This window comes from Sphaerodactylus townsendi, linkage group LG04 (assembly GCF_021028975.2).
Source record: "Sphaerodactylus townsendi isolate TG3544 linkage group LG04, MPM_Stown_v2.3, whole genome shotgun sequence".
Taxonomy (NCBI): domain Eukaryota; kingdom Metazoa; phylum Chordata; class Lepidosauria; order Squamata; family Sphaerodactylidae; genus Sphaerodactylus; species Sphaerodactylus townsendi.
Genome location: NC_059428.1, coordinates 15,356,834 through 15,375,939, shown reverse-complemented (window position 1 = coordinate 15,375,939; position 19,106 = coordinate 15,356,834). Strand labels below are relative to the sequence as shown.

At 46.4% G+C, this 19,106-nt stretch overlaps 2 protein-coding genes across 2 annotated transcripts in view; one reads left to right on the top strand and one right to left on the bottom strand.

Annotated features, from left to right (window-relative positions):
• Positions 1-4,685, bottom strand: part of LOC125431257 (autocrine proliferation repressor protein A-like) — a 315,545-nt gene extending 310,860 nt beyond the window's left edge. Inside the window, exon 1 of the mRNA XM_048494024.1 lies at positions 4,592-4,685. The gene's annotated coding sequence lies outside the window, so the exon portion shown is untranslated. The remainder of the gene's footprint in view (positions 1-4,591) is intronic.
• Positions 1-19,106, top strand: part of LOC125430514 (autocrine proliferation repressor protein A-like) — a 435,445-nt gene that overhangs the window by 164,662 nt on the left and 251,677 nt on the right. The window lies entirely within an intron of this gene.

Sequence of the window (19,106 nt, the reverse complement as noted above, 5' to 3'; positions counted from 1 at the left end):
CAGGCAGAAACAATAAGACATCACTTGTTTGCTGAGCTCTGCACAGTCCAACAGAAAGGAAGGTTGCAGATGAGTCTGCTATTTAGCGTCCTCAAGACAGAATGGCTTAAGCAGAAAAAAGGAGGTCATGAGAACATTTTAGGAGAAAAGCTGTACGGACTTCCTCCCCAAGATGATGTTTTTTGCATCCTCGTGACGTCTTATTTGTGCTGTACAGAATGGGAAACTTGTGACTTAAGTTCTGGTGCAGGCAAAGGGGTGGGATACTGTGACAGGCTGCTTAAGAAAGGTTTAATTTTAAAGGGCAGTTCTGACAGAAAAGGAATGTAAAGAGTTAACCCTGAGCTCCACCTGATTGGCTGGCTGGGACTCCAGCTGTCTAGAAAGGACTGGGGTTGGAGATTCGGACAGTCCGAATCTGGATTTTGACCAAATCTGCACTGATTTGGACAGATTCGGATGAGCTGGGGCCGAATCTGAGCTGTCCGAATCCCATCAGATCCGAATCCATGAGGTTTGGATCACCAGCCGAATTGCGTTTTTATTTATTTGGTGTTTTTTCACGTTTTGGCCTGCAGGGAGTGCATTTTTAAACATATCGGCACCAAAATTTCAGGGTATCATCAGGGTAGTGTTCTGATGATACCCACCAAGCTTTGTGCAGTTTGGTTCAGGTATGGACCCTCAAAAGGGGTGCAACTATCCCCCATTGTTTCCAATGGGAGCTGATAGGGGATGGGGGCTACACCTTTGAAAGTCCATAACTTTGGCTCCCCTGAACCAAACTGCACCAAACTTTGGGGGGTATCATCAGGGAACTTTGCTTCAGGGGGCAGTGGGAGATGAGCCCTACCGTTTTTGGGTCCCATAGAATTGAACCCCCTGAAGCAAAGTTCCCCAAACCTGGATGGTGTCATCCAGAGACTCTCCTGAAGATACCCTGAAAGTTTTGTGACCATACCTTCAGAAATGTGCACCTCACAGCCCTCTACCAGAAATTCCCTATTGACAGCAATACAGCTAAGTCACTGCAGAACAAAAAATCTTGGACAAATTTCTGGGGGTGCCTGCATGGGACGCATTTTTAGATGTATAGGCACCAAATTATCAGGGTATCATCAGGTGACTGTCCTGATGATACCCACCAAGCTTTGTGCAGTTTGGTTCAGGTATGGACCCTCAAAAGGGGTGCCCCTATCCCCCATTGTTTCCAATGGGAGCTGATAGGGGATGGGGGCTACACCTTTGAAAGTCCATAACTTTGGCTCCCCTGAACCAAACTGCACCAAACTTTGGGGGGTATCATCAGGACAGTCTCCTGATGATACCCTGAAATTGTGGTGCCAATATGTCAAAAATGCACCCCCTGCAGGCACCCCCAGAAATTTGTCCAAGATTCTTTGTTCTACATCTACACAATCCATTGCTGTCAATGGGAAATTTCTGGGGGTGCCTGCAGGGGGCACATTCTTAAGGCTAGCAGCACCAAACCTTCAGGGTATCATCTGGAGACTGTCCTGATGATGCCCCCCAAGTTTGGTGAAGTTTGGATCATGGGGGCCAAAGTTATGGACTCCCAAAGGGGGTGCCCCATCCCCCATTGTTTCCAATGGGAGCTAATAGAAAATAGTGGCTACCGCTTTGGGAGTCCATAACTTTGGCCCCCATGATCCAAACTTCATCAAACTTGGGGGGCATCATCAGGACAGTCTCCAAATGATACCCTGAAGGTTTGGTGCTGCTAGCTTTAAAAATTCTAGTTTGTGTTTTTCACCCCTCCTCCACATGAAGCCTGCTGGAGTGAGTGAGCGGTGAAAAACACAAACTAGAATTTTTAAAGCTAGCAGCACCAAACTTTCAGGGTATCATCTGGAGACTCTCCTGATGATACTACCCAGGTTTGGTGAAGTTTGGATCAGGGGGGCCAAAGTTATGGACCCTCAAAGGTGTCGCCACATCTCCTATTAGCTCCCATTGGAAACAATGGGGGATGGGGCACCCCCTTTGAGGGTCCATAACTTTGGTCCCCCTGATCCAAACTTCACCAAACTTGGGGGGTGTCATCAGGAGTGTCTCCAGGTGATACCCTGAAGGTTTGGTGCTGCTAGCCTTAAGAATGCACCCCCTGCAGGCACCCCCAGAAATTCCCCATTGACAGCAATGGATTGTGTAAATGTAGAACAAAGAATCTTGGACAAATTTCAGGGGGTGCCTTCAGGGGGCGCATTTTTGACATATTGGCACCAACATTTCAGGGTATCATCAGGAGACTGTCCTTATGCTACCCCCTAAGTTTGGTGAAGTTTGGATCGGGGGGACAAAGTTATGGACCTTCAAAGGGGTAGCCCCAATCTCCTTAGTTCCCATTGGAAACAATATGTCAAAAATGCACCCCCTGCAGGCCGGAACGTGGAAAAACACCCAAAAAATAAAACAAACCCAAAATTCCCAGATTTTCCCACAGATTCGGCCCAGTCCAAATCTGCAAGGTTCGGAATTCGGCCAATCCGAACCCATTGATCCGAATTTGGGCTGAATCCGAATTGGAACGAATCTGGCTGGTATTGACCAACCCTAGAAAAGACAGAGGGTGTTTTTGTAGGCCAGAAAGGGACAGGAGAGACCAGAGAGAAAGAGTTCTCATAGCAGAGAGAGTGAGAACTTTGCTTCACAAAAGACTAGATAACCGGTTTCTGGTGAAGGACTGGGAAAGCCAGCGGTGGAAAACCTGAGCCTTAATCCAAACAAAAAAATAATCACAGAAACAAAACACATGGAGGGCTGGTTATAGATATTTGCAGAGAAAACACCTAGATACGAGCCATAGAGTCTCTGAGGGTGTGTGTTATTTTATAAGCAGAGTCAGGAGTGGGATCCTGGTGGGATACCCCAGAGCCTGCTCTGTGAAGCCCAGTGTGCTTCTTCTTTAGTAGAGTAGGAGTAGGATATCTAAGTATATGCATCTGTGAAAGGAAGATTTCCCTGAACAAAGTAGTTTAGGGAGCAGCAGTGGTGTAGTGTTTAAGAGCAGATGCATTCTAATATGGAGGAATCAGGTTTGATTCCCCGCTCTGCCACTCGAGCTGTGAAGGCTTATCTGTGGAATACAGATTAGCCTGTGCACTCCAACACACGGCAGCTGGGTGACCTTGGGCTAGTCAAACTTCTTCGGAGCTCTCTCAGACCCACCTACCTCACAGGGTATTTGTTGTGAGGGGGGGAAGGGAACGGAGATTGTCAGCCCTTTAGAGTCTCCTTACAGGAGAGAAAGGGGGGGTATAAAGCCAACTCGTCTCTTCCAACTCTTCTTCTTAGTGAAGGAAATTTTATTAAAATTGAGTCAAAAACCTGTTTGTAACAACAAAGGTATTTAACTTAGGACTGTCGGTAACTAAAGATTAATCAAAGTATTTCTGCCGGGTGGGGGGGGGAGCTTAACTTATTTTCTCTGAAACTTATATTCTTATAAATCTGTAAATAAGCATCCCATCTTTATTAACTTGTTAACAAGTCTCATGGAGTCTTTTAAAGAATGCCCAATCCAGCTTGTCTAGACTAAACAGATTTTGGAGGGAAAAGTGAAATCTCCTTACAGTGTTAATCAGTGTTCCCTCAGAGGGGACAGTGAGAATAAGTCTGACAGGCTCTCTTGGAGAACTTAGGGGTATGCCTGCTCGCTCTCCGTTCAGCACCTACGCCACCTTTACCAGTGACGGCTCGGGGCGACGATCATACTTTTGCAATTACCTTGACAATTGGGAACTGCACAAGAACGTGCGCGGGGGCAATCGTGTTATTCATGAACATCCGCCATGAACATGCAACTATATCATATCCAGTGATGTTCTTGCATCTTAAAGGATCATCCTGGCACAGAAGCAAAAAAGAAAGAAACATAAATGTTGGATCAGTCAGGATAGAGAAGCTGGGCCCTTCCCAACAGAGTAGTGCCTTTTCAGCTGGGAAGTCAGAGGGAACTTTCAGCACAGATAAGGTCTTCGGTACTTACATAGAAGGTGAGAGGCTGCGGAAGAGCCCCACTCATCACAGCTACAGCCCTGCAGGGAAACCACAGTCACTTGCATATAGAGTATAACATGAGCTCTCAGGTTCTGGACTTTAAATTGAAGAAGGGTTCTGAGAAAAAGACAGCTGGAAACAAGATAATTTGAAGTAACATGAAACCATCTCAACTGGTCCCTAGATAGATTAGGTTATGACCGTCAAACTCCTGTTTTAATTATATTTACAATTACATTGTATTCCACCATTTTGATTTGAATTACTTATGTAGGAAAGACTTAATCCCCAGGTTAGTCAATCTTTCTCACACTCAACTACCTCAAATGGTTGTAGGGAGAATGAAATGGAGGAGGGATTGGAATTCCATATGCCCATGTAACCTCCTTAGAGGAGTAGCAAGAGAGAAATTTACAAACAACATTCAAACATGCATATGTTTAGGGCATCTGCATTTGTCATGGTTCTTCATTCTGATGCTGGGAGCACTCATCTCCACCCGCAGCACAAGAGCAGCTGTCCCAAGCAAAGATAAAATGATTTTTCCCACTTAGTGACCCTGTGCACATACGATTTTGCTCCCACAGCTGTGTGTAAGGGCTAGAAATGTAAAAACATCATCTAAAATGAATCCATCATTTTGATCAGTTGTGATCATAAGTAGGCAAGATTCTGGAATGGATATTTTTCGACTGTCAAATTGTGGCACAGCAGTCTTCAGTTTATGGCTCCAGACCATTTTATCCACTTCACATTCTGAGAAAAAGAAATGCAGAATTTTCCATTCAAGACCACCATCACCATCATCATGTTCATATTATCATCATAAACAAAAGCTGAACGTCACCTTTCTGCCCAATGAGGGCAATCGAAGCAGCCAATAATTAAAGACAACAACGATCATATAAAAACAATGAAAACTAAACTAAAAACACATACCGTATTTAATGCATAAAAAAGAGCCTTTAAAACACAGGTTTGAACAGAGGGAACTTTCAGAAAATATCAGAAAAAAACCTTAAAAGAACTGAGCTGTGGGCAGTGACAGAAAGAGAAAGATGAAAATCCCCGAAGAAAGTGCCACAGCCGCCCACTTCAAGAGACCCCTCGCCTAATTTCATGAGGAAGGGCATTTGAAGCAGAAACTTGGAAGATGATGTTAATGGTCTGAAAGGTTCATATGTGAGTAGGCAGTTCTTTGTGGCCCCTTAGTAGAAGCATATCTAATTTTGAACCTGACCAATCTTGATGGAGCCAGTCTCTGAGAAGACAATTCGCACATAAACCCAGAGAAAAACCCAGTTTTCAGAAGAAATACCAAAATTAAAATAAATGGAGGGGCCATTGAATTCCACTCAGAACAGCAAAGTGTTGCCTGCAAATGAAAAGCTGCAGCCTGATCAAGGAAGTGGTGACACTGCCGGTAGGAACAGGAAGAGGGTTGGGAAGCAGGTGAAAAGGAGGGCAGAGTGGTGAAGAGGTGTGGGAGGAGGATCCCCACTACTCCCCAACATTTCAGCCAGGTGGGTGGGATGGAGTTCTCTCCACCATCACTTGAGCAGTGCCAGGAGGGGGAGGGGGCTGCTGCAGAAGGCAGGTGGTGGCAGCGCTTCAGAGGGTGGACTGTCTGGGGAGTGGCCAGACGGCGAGTGATGTGGGAAAAGAACGGGTGGGAGGACAAAGTGGTGGGGAGGCAGAGCTGTGGGAAGGGGGATGGGCAGGTGGGCAGAGTAGTGAGTTGGGGCTGGAGTGTGGGAGCGCAACGTGAAAAAATGAGAAAAGGGTCCAACGGGAGAGCAACGGGGACCACTCAGTGAACATGCAGCTGCATCTGGCCTGATAAAAGCTACTGCATCAGTCAGCACTGTCTGGCCTACCCCCAGTAGAAGTGGGATCAAATGAAGGAAAATTCCCTGTGTATATTCCCTGTGTAAATTCCCTGGAATTGGCCACCACTGTGCTTCTTGACCAGACTTCACCTGGAAAGTGGCTTCCAGGGGGTTTGAGTCGGGTTTCCAGGTTGGGATGTGAAGACATGGGAGACGTTTGAAGTTGGTGAAGTTGCCAACATCACTACATCGCTTCTAGGTACAACCTGCCAATCACAACGGGCAGGTTTAGGAATAAGAGCTACCCATTGCCGTCAGCAAGGGACAGCGGTGGCAGATCTTTAATTCCTCCTGCTACTGTATCAGCCTGTGGGAGGCCTCCCTCCATAGCAAGAGCTCAGGCAAATCTTCACACTTTAAGATGACAGGGTTGCAGGAAACCTGCCCCAAGAACATTTGGCCTGAGGATTTGAATAACACTTAATTGTAGTTGAGTCTTTTAGAAGAATAAACAAACAAACAAACTGCAGCCCAGGACTGAGTTTTGAAAACCATGAGGCTGAGCTTGTAAGCTTTCTTTTTTTGGGGGGGGGGACAGTTTTTCCATTAAAAAAATCTATTGCAGCCTAGGGTGAAATCCCCCCTCCAAATGAATTAGTCCTCTTTGCTTGCAGGCTAAAAAAGTACTCAAGTCAGGGTGAGGTTGGCAGGTGTTCAGAAATAATTTCATGGGAACACCACGGTAGTTTTACAAATTAAAAAAGGAATCAGGGTTGGGCTGTGTTCAGTTTATTTAGTTTTGATTCTCAGAGTCCAGTGCAGCCTCCGTTACCAGCCAGCTTGGTGTGATCGAGAAGGAGGGCAGAATGGCTGACAGCAGAGTGCACTGTGGGCCTGAGGGAAAGGCCAAAGAGAACAGCCCTGGCAGCAGGGAGAGGAATGGGAGGGCGGCAACTTTCTCCTTTCTTGTGCGGAGTCTAGCAGCAGAACCAGCCCACCCACACCCCATCATCTGGTCTTGCTGTAGATTGCAAGGATCCCGCTTCAGGGATAGGGAAGGAGGACAGCCTGGAGTCCCCTCCCCCACACACACACCCCTCGCCCCAGGACTCACTCCAAAAGCTGTCAAAATATCATTCCTTGAATTAGTACTTACTATCCAGCCACTTCTGGGAAGTCATGTTGATTGTATCATAGTAGGTTAGCATGTCATAATAGGGCGAAATCTCCCTGTCAATGAGGGTATAGTTGTAGTGGGGGTCAGGAAGGTTCACGAATTCATCCAGCGCCTTCAGGTCCATCAGCCAAACAGTCGGCAAGAAAGCAGCAAAGAGGAGAAGGCTCAGAGGATGCATGTCCCAGCACCTAGTTGGGCCCTTTGCCAGTCCTCTTCTGCACAGCATCTCCTGCCTCACTATTGACAGAGAGGACTCATCCACAGTCCTTTTCAAAGCTCCGCTGAAGTAGCTTTCCAAAGGGATGATGCACACTGAAGCCTCCAGGTGCTTTAAGAACCCACTCAGTCTCCCTGGGGCTGAATCTCAGGCAAAAGTCCTGCCAAAACAATGACCCATTTTGTAAAATTACCCCATGTTCCAAAGGAGGAACCAGAAAAGAGCTTCTTGCTTCTCGGCACAGCCTTGACATTTAGGAGAACTTAAAGCTATTGTGGTGTCATATTTAGAAACGTGGGCTAGGATTTAGCAGTCCCAGGGTCTAATGTCCACTCTGCCACTGAGGAACCCTGAACAAGCCACTCTTTTTCAACCTAGCCTCCCTGTAACAGCCCCTGACTTGGGATCCTTCTTCTGTTCATTCATTTGATGCCACTTTAGCCATTGTACGTCCCTCAGCACACTTGCCCTCCTGAGAATTTCACTGTCAACTTTAGGTGTGTAAAGCAAAGTGGATTCTTCTTATTTACTGTTTTGTTTCATTTTTTACCCACAGATGTATCAGAGAGTAGATCAGTTTCCAAGCAACCTTTTCGTTGAATCATACCAAGTAAGAACATAAGAACAAGCCAGCTGGATCAGACCAGAATCCATCTAGTCCAGCTCTCTGCTACTCGCAGTGGCCCACCAGGTGCCTTTGGGAGCTCACATGCAGGATGTGAAAGCAACAGCCTTCTGCTGCTGCTGCTCCTGAGCACCTGGTCGGCTAAGGCATTTGCAATCTCAGATCAAAGAGGATCAAGATTGGTAGCCATGAATCGACTTCTCCTCCATAAATCTGTCCAAGCCCCTTTTAAATCTATCCAGGTTAGTGGCCATCACCACCTCCTGTGGCAGCATATTCCAAACCCCAATCACCAAGTATTGAGTTGATATCTGGGCTGAGGATAACAGGGGCATAATGAGACAAACTGGAGCTCTGGGAAAAAACCTGAGTTTAATGTTCCCCCCCTCCAATGGGGGGGCCACCCCACCACAACCAAAAAAATTTTTTGTGCCAGGTCATTGGTGCCTGCAGGGGGTGCATTTTTAGACATATCAGCATCAAAATTTCAGCGTATCATCAGGAGACTGTCCTGATACTACCCTGTCCTGATACTACCCCCCAAGTTTGGTGCATTTTGGTTCAGGAGGTCCAAAGTTATGGACCCTCAAAAGGATAGCCCCGTCTCCTTAGAATGGACCCTTTGAGGGTCCATAATTTGGCCCCCCTGAACCAAACTGCACCAAACCTGGGGGTTATCATCAGGGCAGTCTCCTGATGAGACCCTGAAAGTTTTGAGACTGTGCCTTCAGAAATGTGCCCCCCACAGCCTGCACCCCCCCTTGAAAGCAATGCAGAAAACTCAATGAAGAACAAAGATTCTTGGGCCAATTTCTGGGATGCTCCTGCAGGGGGCGCAGTTTTGGACGTATAGGCCCAAAAATGCAGGGTATCATCTGGAGACTGGATGATGGGGCACCCCTTTGAGAGTCCATAACTTTGGATTCCCTGAACCAAACCTCACCAAACCTGGGTGATAGCATCAGGAGAGTCTCCCGAAAAATCTCTGAAATTGTGGTGCTTCTAGACTAAAAACTGCACCCCCTGCAGGCCAAAAACAGAAAAAACACTGAAAATAGAAAAAACCCCACAAACGAACCGGCATTTTTGGTGCCCATCACAAGGGGGGCCCCTGGGCATCTGCCCACTTTGCCCAATGGGAGTTACGACACTGCAGAATAACACAGGAAGTCACATATTTGGGCCTGCCCGTGAAGACTTATGGACCCCAAGGGGTTCCAGAACATCCTGCAAGAGTCATCACCTATTGATCACTCTCTCAAAGAGCTGGTAGGAAGCTGAGAAACGAAGCTCTCTAAAGCAACTGGAATTGTTGCACCATGGCATCCTCTACATCCCACATCCAAATCAGCATCTTGGTATACTGAGGAGCTGAGGAGGACTAAACACGAACTGAGACGACTGGAGCGAATTTGGCGGCGTACTCACAACGAGGAATCAAGACACTAATTTACAGTGGGTATCAGAAGGAAATGATATCCAGGGGCAACACCTTCTCCGGGGGCCTCCCCCATCCCTGCCCCTGTGCCCCCATGCTCCTGTCCATGTCCCCCCGCCCCCGCTCAGCACCTGGCCAATGGAGTTGGGGTCCGGTCTATCAGAGACCGGCCTCCAATAAAGGTGGAGAGTCCAGCAGAAGCCAGCACCAGGCCAGGAGGAGGAGGAGGAGGAGGAGGAGGAGGAGTTTGGATTTATATCCCCCCTTTCTCTCCTGCAGGAGACTCAAAGGGGCTTACAATCTCCTTGCCCTTCCCCCCTCACAACCAAAAACCTGTGAGGTAGGTGGGGCTGAGAGAGCTCTGAGAAGCTGTGACCCAGCTGGCGTGTGTGGGAGTGTACAGGCTAATCTGAATTCCCCAGATAAGCCTCCACAGCTCAGGCGGCAGAGCTGGGAATCAAACCCGGTTCCTCCAGATTAGATACACGACCTCTTAACCTCCTATGCCACTGCTGCTCCTGCCATGAGCCCATTGAAGTGCCTCTCAACTCAAGGCTGGCCTCTGATAGAGGTGGGGAGGCCTGCAGAAACCAGTGCTCACTGGGCACACCTCAAGTCGACCCCATGGGTCTACAGCAGTCTTTGGTGTCTGGGGGCAATTTTGCTGGTCGGAAACTGTGCTGCTCACTATTGTGGCTGAGCTCCGGCTCCAACCAGATCAAGGTGGGTCTGCACTGATGGTATTATTAGATCTTACCACAGCATTTGACAAAATAGACCATGAACTTCTGGTCCACCGCTTTGCTGACGCTGGAGTTAGAGGGACAGCCTTGCACTGGATGACCTCTTTCCTCCAGGGCTGGAGACTGCAGATGATATCCGGGAGGGGATGTATCCAAGCAACATCAGGTGTCGGGTGCCACAAGGAGCCATCCATTCCTCGATGTCATTTAACCTCTTCATGTGACCCCTGGCCGAGTTGGTACAGAGCTATGGTTTACAGTGCCAATAATACGCTGATGATATCCAACATCCTTACAATGGAGGGTCAGCCGAAATCCACCCCTGATGCTTTCCAGCATCATTTAGAACAGTGATTCCCAACCAGGGTTCCGTGGTAACCTGGGGTACCATGAGCACGTCCCAGGGGTACCATGGCAATGCTACCGCCTGACCCCACCCCCCCAGAATCAAATGGATTTTGAGGGGGGTTGGAAGCCTCATGGGCTCCCTTTAAACAACACTGAAAAACAGCATTGTTTTATTTGCCTAAATTCGTTGTGGATTGGGGGGTAGATGTAAAGGGAGCTCTCCCTTTAAATCCCCCCAATCCATGCCGAATTTAGGCAAACAAACAATGCAGCTGTCAACGCTGCTTTCCTTCCCCTCCCCTCCCCTCCCCCTGCTTGTCACTCCTCCCCCCCACAGGCCAAAAACCGAAAAAAACACTCTTAAAAATGCAAAAAAAAATCAAATGAACCTCAAGGGTACCCTGAGATATGAAGAGCGAGGTCAAGTGTACCGCGACGTCGAAAAGGTTGGGAAACACTGATTTAGAAGATGTAGCTGGCTGGTTGAAAACAAGCAGACTAAAACTTAATCCAGCAAAGATGGAGATCCTGAGGTTGGGTCAGGGTGAGAGGCTGGGAACTTCCAACTGCAAGCCGTAAATGGTCAGGCCCTCCATGCGGCCTCATCAGTGAAGAGTCTTGGCATGACCTTGGACTCTACCCTTTCATTAGAGGACCAGGTCACAAGAACAGAACAGACTGCATTTTTCCACCTTCACCAGGCTAGGCAGTTGGCCCTCTACCTCTCCCAGTCTGACCTCGCCGCAGCCATCCATGCAACAGTCACCTCCACGCTAGATTACTGCAACTTGCTCCATGCTTGCCCACCTTTGTGGCTGATCTGGAAATTAAAATTCATCCAAAATGCAGCTGCGAGGCTGCCTACAGGAGCAGCCAGCAAAGATCATATAACACTGGTCCGAGAATGTCTACACTGGCTGCCTGTTGAGTACCGAATTATCTTCAAAGTTCTGATGTTAACCTATAAGTCTATAAGCGGCCTTGCAGGACCCCATCTCCCAATATCGGCCTCAGAGACCTGTCCACTTGGCAGAGGAGAATCTACTGGTGGTTCCAGGCCTGAGGGATATCCGGCTGGCTGTAACGATGGTCAGGGCCTTTCCAGCCCTGGCCCCGGTCTGGTGAAACATGCTGCCAAGAAACATCAGGGCCCTGCAGAGCATGGCCCAATTCCACAGGGCTTCTAAAACAGAGCTGTTCCTCCAGGCCTTTCCCCCAAGCCAGCTTGATGCTTCCCAATTATGATATTTCCCCTGAGCCTCCCATGGGAGAAACAATGGGCCTTTCCCCACTTACCTTAAGCCCCGCGCTACTTGAGGAGAGTAGCGTGGGGTCCCCCGGCACTCCCCACGAGAGGGGCGGCGACAGCGCAGCCACCCCGACGCTGCCGTTGTCGTGCCCCCTCAGCGCGAGGCATCCCTGGCGCTCTTGTAAAGGCCGCCTTTTGATGACCCCGCACTCTGATGACCCTGGAACACCAAGGCGCGCGCCAGGGATGCCGCACGCTGGGAATTGCATGCAGCGTTAGCAGCCGAGGGAAAAGTGGGGAAAGGCCCAATGTGTCTCGCCATCTGGAGTATTTAGCTGGATTGTTTTAAATGGTTTTATGATTTGTTTTTATTGATTATATGAATTTTATGTATGATTTTAGGCTTTATGCCATTGTAAGCCGCCCTGAACCGTATGGGGGTTGGGCAAGGTGTAAATGTTTAAATAAATAAATAAATAAATAAATAAATAAATAAATAAATAAATAAACAAACCCACATATATTTATTGAGTTGGTCAGCATGATCTGTAATGACTTCCCACTCAAGTCTGATAGCTGACAAAGATACTAGAACAAGGAGGTGTATTGTCACGAATAGTAACAGTGTTTGTTATTTCAGCATTTTGGGTTTAAAAACAATTTCATGACTCTTTGATTAATGGCTTACTGGATCTTTGGCCTCCCAGACACATGCCAAGGAGAAATGCCTTGGGTGTATAATTTGGGGAATTAGAAGAGTGTCAACATGCTCTTCTCCTAAATTTTCTGGGATCTTCAACTGGTTCTTCCAGTCACTAGAGTGTGCAGGATCCAGTGTTCTTTCGATGTTGCATTTATATTTCGATGTTCTTTCAATGTTCTTTCTTTCGATGTTGCATTTATATTTCTTTTGATGTTGCACTGATATCCTGCCCTTCCTCCCTGGAATTCAGAGCAGCAAAAGTGGTTCTCTGGCCCTTATTGTATGTACTGCCCAAAAGATAAGATGACTAATTCATTTGGATGGAGGTTCTTCACCTTAGGCTGAAGTGGAATTCTTTGGAACAAGGCCAGGAAACAGCACCAAAAAAGCCCCCTATATGGTTTTGTCATATGGATGACCCATTCACAATTTGGAGCCACGGAGAAGAAGAACTAAACAAGTTTTTGGACCATACTAACAATATCCACCCTAACATCCAATTTACTATGGAAAAAGAAAATGAGGGGAAACTACAATTTCTAGATGTCTTACTCATCCGCAAACCAAACCAACAATTGGTCCACACAGTATACAGGACAACCTACATACACCGATAGATACCTTATATACTCGCGTATAAGTCTACTTTTTCAGCACACTTTTTTTGTGCTGAAAAAAGCTCCCCTTGACTTATACACAAGTGAACGGGGGGGAATGGGTGGTGAGCGAAAAGAGGCTGGGAGCTGAGGGTGTTTTTCTGCACCTGCTCCCGGCTATGTGAACACAAAGGCAGCTAGGGAAGCGGTAGGCCCATTAGATGATGAAGGAACAAAAGGTGTGCTAAAAGATGACAGGGAGATTGCAGAGAAGCTGAATGAATTCTTTGCATCTGTCTTCACCCAAGAGGAGGTGAGGAAAATTCCTGCACCTGAACCAAGCTTCTTAGGAGGTGAATCCGAGGAACTAGCGAAGATAGTGGTAGACAAGGAAGAAGTTCTGGCAGCCATTGATAAACTAAATGCTACCAAATCCCCTGGCCCAGATTGCATTCATCCAAGAGTTCTTAAAGAGCTCAAGCATGAAATTGCTGATGTTCTCACATTAATATGCAACGTATCCCTGAAATCAGGCTCCATCCCTGAAGACTGGAAGATGGCCAATGTCACACCAATCTTTAAGAAAGGGTCTAGGGGGGACCCGGGAAATTACAGGCCAGTCAGTTTGACATCTGTTCCTGGTAAATTAGTAGAATCTATCATTAAAGATAAAATTATTAAACATGTTGAAAAGCAAGACCTGCTGAGGAAGAGTCAGCATGGCTTTTGTAGAGGCAAATCCTGTCTTACAAACTTACTAGAGTTCTTTGAGGGTGTAAACAGACATGTGGATAAGGGGGAACCAGTGGACATTGTCTACTTGGATTTCCAAAAGGCTTTTGACAAAGTTCCTCACCAGAGACTGTTGAGAAAACTCAGCAATGAAGGAATAAGAGGGGAAGTCCTCCTATGGATTAAAAACTGGTTGAGGAACAGGAAACAAAGGGTGGGTATAAATGGGAAGTTCTCACAATGGAGAGATGTAGGGAGTGGTGTCCCCCAAGGATCCGTTTTGGGACCGGTGCTCTTTAACTTATTCATAAATGACCTGGAAGTAGGGGTGGGTAGTGTGGTGGCCAAGTTTGCAGATGATACCAAATTATGTAGGGTGGTAAGAACCACAAAGGATTGCGAAGAGCTCCAAGTGAACCTTGATAAATTAGGTGAGTGGGCTAAGAAATGGCAAATGCAGTTCAATGTAGCTAAATGTAAAGTGATGCACATAGGGGCAAAAAATCCAAACTTCACATACACGCTACAGGGGTCAGTGCTATCAGTCACAGACCAGGAAAGGGATTTGGGCATCTTAGTTGATAGTTCCATGGGAATGTCAACTCAATGCATGGCAGCTGTGAAAAAGGCAAACTCTATGCTGGGGATCATTAGGAAAGGAATTGATAATAAAACTGCAAGGATTGTCATGCCCTTATATAAAGCAGTGGTGCGACCGCACTTGGAGTACTGTGTTCAGTTCTGGTCGCCACATCTCAAAAAGGATATCGAAGAGATAGAAAAAGTGCAGAGAAGGGCAACGAGGATGATTGAAGGATTGGAGCACCTTCCTTATGAGGAGAGGCTGCAGCGTTTGGGACTCTTTAGTTTGGAGAGGAGACGTCTGAGGGGGGATATGATTGAAGTCTATAAAATTATGCATGGGGTAGAAAATGTTGACAGAGAGAAATTTTTCTCTCTTTCTCACAATACTAGAACCAGGGGGCATTCATTGAAAATGCTGGGGGGAAGAATTAGGACTAATAAAAGGAAACACTTCTTCACGCAACGTGTGATTGGTGTTTGGAATATGCTGCCACAGGAGGTGGTGATGGCCACTAACCTGGATAGCTTTAAAAGGGGCTTGGATAGATTTATGGAGGAGAAGTCGATTTATGGCTACCAATCTTGATCCTCTTTGATCTGAGATTGCAAATGCCTTAACAGACCAGGTGATCGGGAGCAACAGCCGCAGAAGGCCATTGCGTTCACATCCTACATGTGAGCTCCCAAAGGCACCTGGTGGGCCACTGCGAGTAGCAGAGAGCTGGACTAGATGGACTTTGGTCTGATCCAGCTGGCTTGTTCTTATGTTCTTATGTTCTTATGTTTGGAATATGCTGCCACAGGAGGTGGTGATGGCCACTAACCTGGATAGCTTTAAAAAGGGCTTGGACAGATTTATGGAGGAGAAGTCAATCTATGGCTACCAATCTTGATCCTCCTTGATCTCAGATTGCAAATGCCTTAGCAGACCAGGTGCTCAGGAGCAGCAGCAGCAGCAGAAGGCCATTGCTTTCACATCCTGCATGTGAGCTCCCAAAGGCACCTGGTGGGCCACTGCGAGTAGCAGAATGCTGGACTAGATGGACTCTGGTCTGATCCAGCAGGCTAGTTCTTATGATCTTATGTTCTTATGTCCCTTAATCCTGTCAGCTTTCCCCCATTAATTTTAATGGCTTCTAAACAGTCTTTATCAAGGTCTTCCTCAACCCTCCAGATCTGCAGGATCTGTGCAGGTTTCTCTGTGGATTGAGCCTCGGTAGCCCCAGTCGGGGTAACATCATGAGTGACCGTTTCACTCCTCTTAATGATTTTGACAGGTTTGGGAGCTGTGGTAATTTTAGGCTTTTCTAACTTAGGGCAGTTGGTCCTGACATGGCCCTCTTCATGGCAGTAAAAACAAATAACTCCTCCCCCTTTAGTTTGGGCTGGAGTGGTCCTCCTCACAGGGTTGTCGTACGGGCCAGTTTTCTCTTTAGGCCTCCATTCCTGCTGTCTCTTATAGGGATTTGGGAATACAACGCCCTTTATGTCTCCCTCTATGTCATCTAGCAGTTCAGCGACTTCTGCCACGGTTTTTAGCCACTTGTCTTTTAGGAACCAACGTAATTGATATGGAACCTGCTTGTAAAACTGTTCCAAACTAAAAAGACGTTTCAGCTCCTCAAAGGTTTTAACTTTGCTCCCTTCCACCCACCTATCAAGGGCTTTGTCCATGCGACAACCTAATTGGGAGTAAGTTTCTCCTGGCTTGTGCTTTATTTCCCTGAAGGCTTTTCTGCTTTGTTCAGGGGTTAAACCAAATCTCAGTTTTACTCTTTCTTTGAAGAGATTGTAGTTGGCAATCTCTTCATCTCTGAGATCTGCATACACCTCACTTAAAACTCCACACAATAATGGACGCAGGGTGGACATTCTCCTTTGTTCAGGGATTTGCAAGTCCAGACAAATCCTTTCAAAACTGGCTAAATAAGCCTCCACATTATCCCCTTTCTGATACTTAGGGAATTTCTTATGTTCAGCTGAGGTAACTTCTACACTCGCACGGTGGGGGTTGGGCAGTGTAGCTCGCAACTGATACATTTCTTTTTCATGGGCCATTCTGGCCAACTCAGTTTCCCGCTCTTTTTCTCTCTCTGCCCGTTTATCTCTCCGTTCACTTTCTGCCTGTTTTTCTCTCTGTTCACTTTCTCTCAGGTCTTTTTCCCTCTCTCTCTCTGCCTAAAGCCTAGCCAGTTGTATTTCTTTTTCAAACGCCATTCTAGCCTTTTCAGCTTCCATCTTAGCTTTCTCATTCTCAGAAGCTATCCTGGCTTTCTCATTCTCTGAGGCAATTTTAGCATTTTCAGCTTCAATTTTCCTCATTTCCAGTTGTATTTTCAACTTCTCTAACTCTAGAGAAATTGTCTGTGTCCTGCATGGCTCTTCCTCCTGTGTTACCACAGTTTCACCAGTCTCTTGAGCCTTCCCCTCAGCTCCTACTTTTCAGCCTTTCGGTGGTGCCATTTGTGGGAGGAAAATATCACTGCTTTTACCTCACAAAAATCAGGAAAAGAATAAAATAAAATAAAATGGGCTTTCTTCAGCGTGTTGGGAACTGGATTTTGATGTTACACGTATCCCGCCGCTTGCCGCCAATTGTAAAGTAAGGGCCGTTACTTCTGCTCTATTAGGAAGGATTCCTGTCAGCTGTTTAGGAACCTTCCTAGTAATTAGTTTGTTTTTTCGCTGCCACCAATTTAAACTTTACTATAGCCCACAAAAACTGATTTTAACGGACACCACCCTTTTCTGGGGGACACAGACACAGACAGAAAAATAAAGACTGGAACAAGTTTAAATGAACAAAACCTTGAAATGTTTATTTTCTGGCTTAAAAGTGGCTTCTCAGGTAACTTGAGAGGATATAAGCATGTTGGGTTCAGAGAAAGATTGTTTTAGAGCTTAACGGCTGCCGAGATGTTACTGGCACTTCACTTCAGTTTCAAAACATACATGAACACTCACAGGTGTCACTTTAGTTAAGATTTTTCCTCATAAAAGATTTACTTTAGTAAGATGTTACTTTGGAGGTTTCACACTCCCTCTTAAGACAGACTTCAGTCCACTGTACCTCACCATTAAATAACACACCCAGTCTACACCCTGTGGGATTCAGGCACACATGCCTCCCTCTCCCACAATCCAAAGTTACCTCGCTGCCACTGGACTGGGCCTCCCAAGACTGGTGTTAACTTGGAGGACAGACTTTTGTCTTTTCAGAGGTTTCCCTCAAAACACCTGAGTGGCGGTTTGCTCTCCACCAGCCTCGGGGTTTTAGACCAACAGCAGTGAGAGATTCTGGCTGAATCTCCTCACTCTGCCACAAAACGTACCCGAAGGAACCAAAAAGACTAAAAGGCAAAAGCCAAGAAGCAAAAGAACCCTCAGCACTCTGGCTGACTCTATTTATAGTACTGCATTTTTTTCTCTGGCCAGGGCTAAACTCTTTCAGGGCAGATTCCACACCTGTAACCTGAATGCAGTATAAATGCATTTGTCACACAACCCAGCCAGCAGGCTTCATGTGTAGGAGTGGGGAAACAAAATAAGCCTTTTGGGGGCTCATAAAATTGAACCCCCCAGAAGCAAAGTTCGCCAAGCCTTGATGCTATTGCCAAGAGAGCCTCCTGGAGCCACCTTGAAAGTCTGGTGTCTCTACCTTGAAAAATGTGCAGCCCGTTTACACACTCAGAAATTCTCCATTGGCTACAATGGAGCCAAAACACTGCACAGCAGAGAGTCTGGGCAATTTCTTGGGGTGCCTGTCACGGGCGCAATTTTAAAGCTAGTAGCACCAAAATTTCTTGGTACCTTCCAGAGGCTGTCCTGATGATACCATCTCCTGTTAACTCCCATTGGAAAAAATGGGGGAAGGGGCACCCACCTTGGGTGTCCATTACTTTGGCCCCCCTGAATCAAACTTCACCGAACTTGGGTGACATCACTGGGACAGTCTCTGTGGATGAGGCCCTGAAAATGTGGTGTCCCTAGCTTTAAAAATGCACCCTACGCAGCCCTATGTTTGGAACTTGGGAAAAATTCCTTGGAACTTAAAGCCTGGCTTAGAGCCGTTAGATTTTGGGTGCGTCTTCATTCTCTTCCATCTGAACATTCCCCTGTTTCCTTAATACTCCCAGACACACAGGCTAACCCCTGGTTTTCTCTGATTGAAAATAAAATTGTATCTATTGGATTGACTCTTGAATCACTCTACTCTCTTTCCTGCTCAGAAGCGTACAAACTACTCAAAGACCGACTCTTAGATTGGGAATTTGAGGAACTATATCTAGCAGCTGAAAGAACTTGCTCTCCCACACAATTTTTAATCCCATTTGATCAGGGTTGCATGGCCTACTACTTATATTTTCTAACTAACCCCTACTCAAGGGGAGCCTTCGCAATTGCTAGATTTAATGTCATGCCATCTGCCTTACAACATGGCAGGTTTAATAACCCGGAAAAATCTAAAAGGTTATGTAGCTGTAATTCTAACGTAGTTGAAACATTGGCTCACCAGCTATTACTAAATTTGCTAAAATTAGATCTAAATATGTCAATCTACATCCTCTCTTCCAATCTGAGTTAACAGATTGGATTAGATTATTTCTCTTGTTGAATAACTCTGATTCTGTTTTTTGTGAAGAGGTTGCAAGCTTTGTTATGTCTCCGTAGAAGTTTTTTCCCCAGCTCCATAACAAAACACCCATACAATATTTTCTTGAGACCAACACAAGTGACACAAGGTGGTCTAGAAAACGTTGTCAAATTGGTTCTGTTCGTTGTGCCTCAGTCTTTCTGATTGACAAAAGGAACGGCCATTTCTTTGAATCACTGAGGTTTTTGCC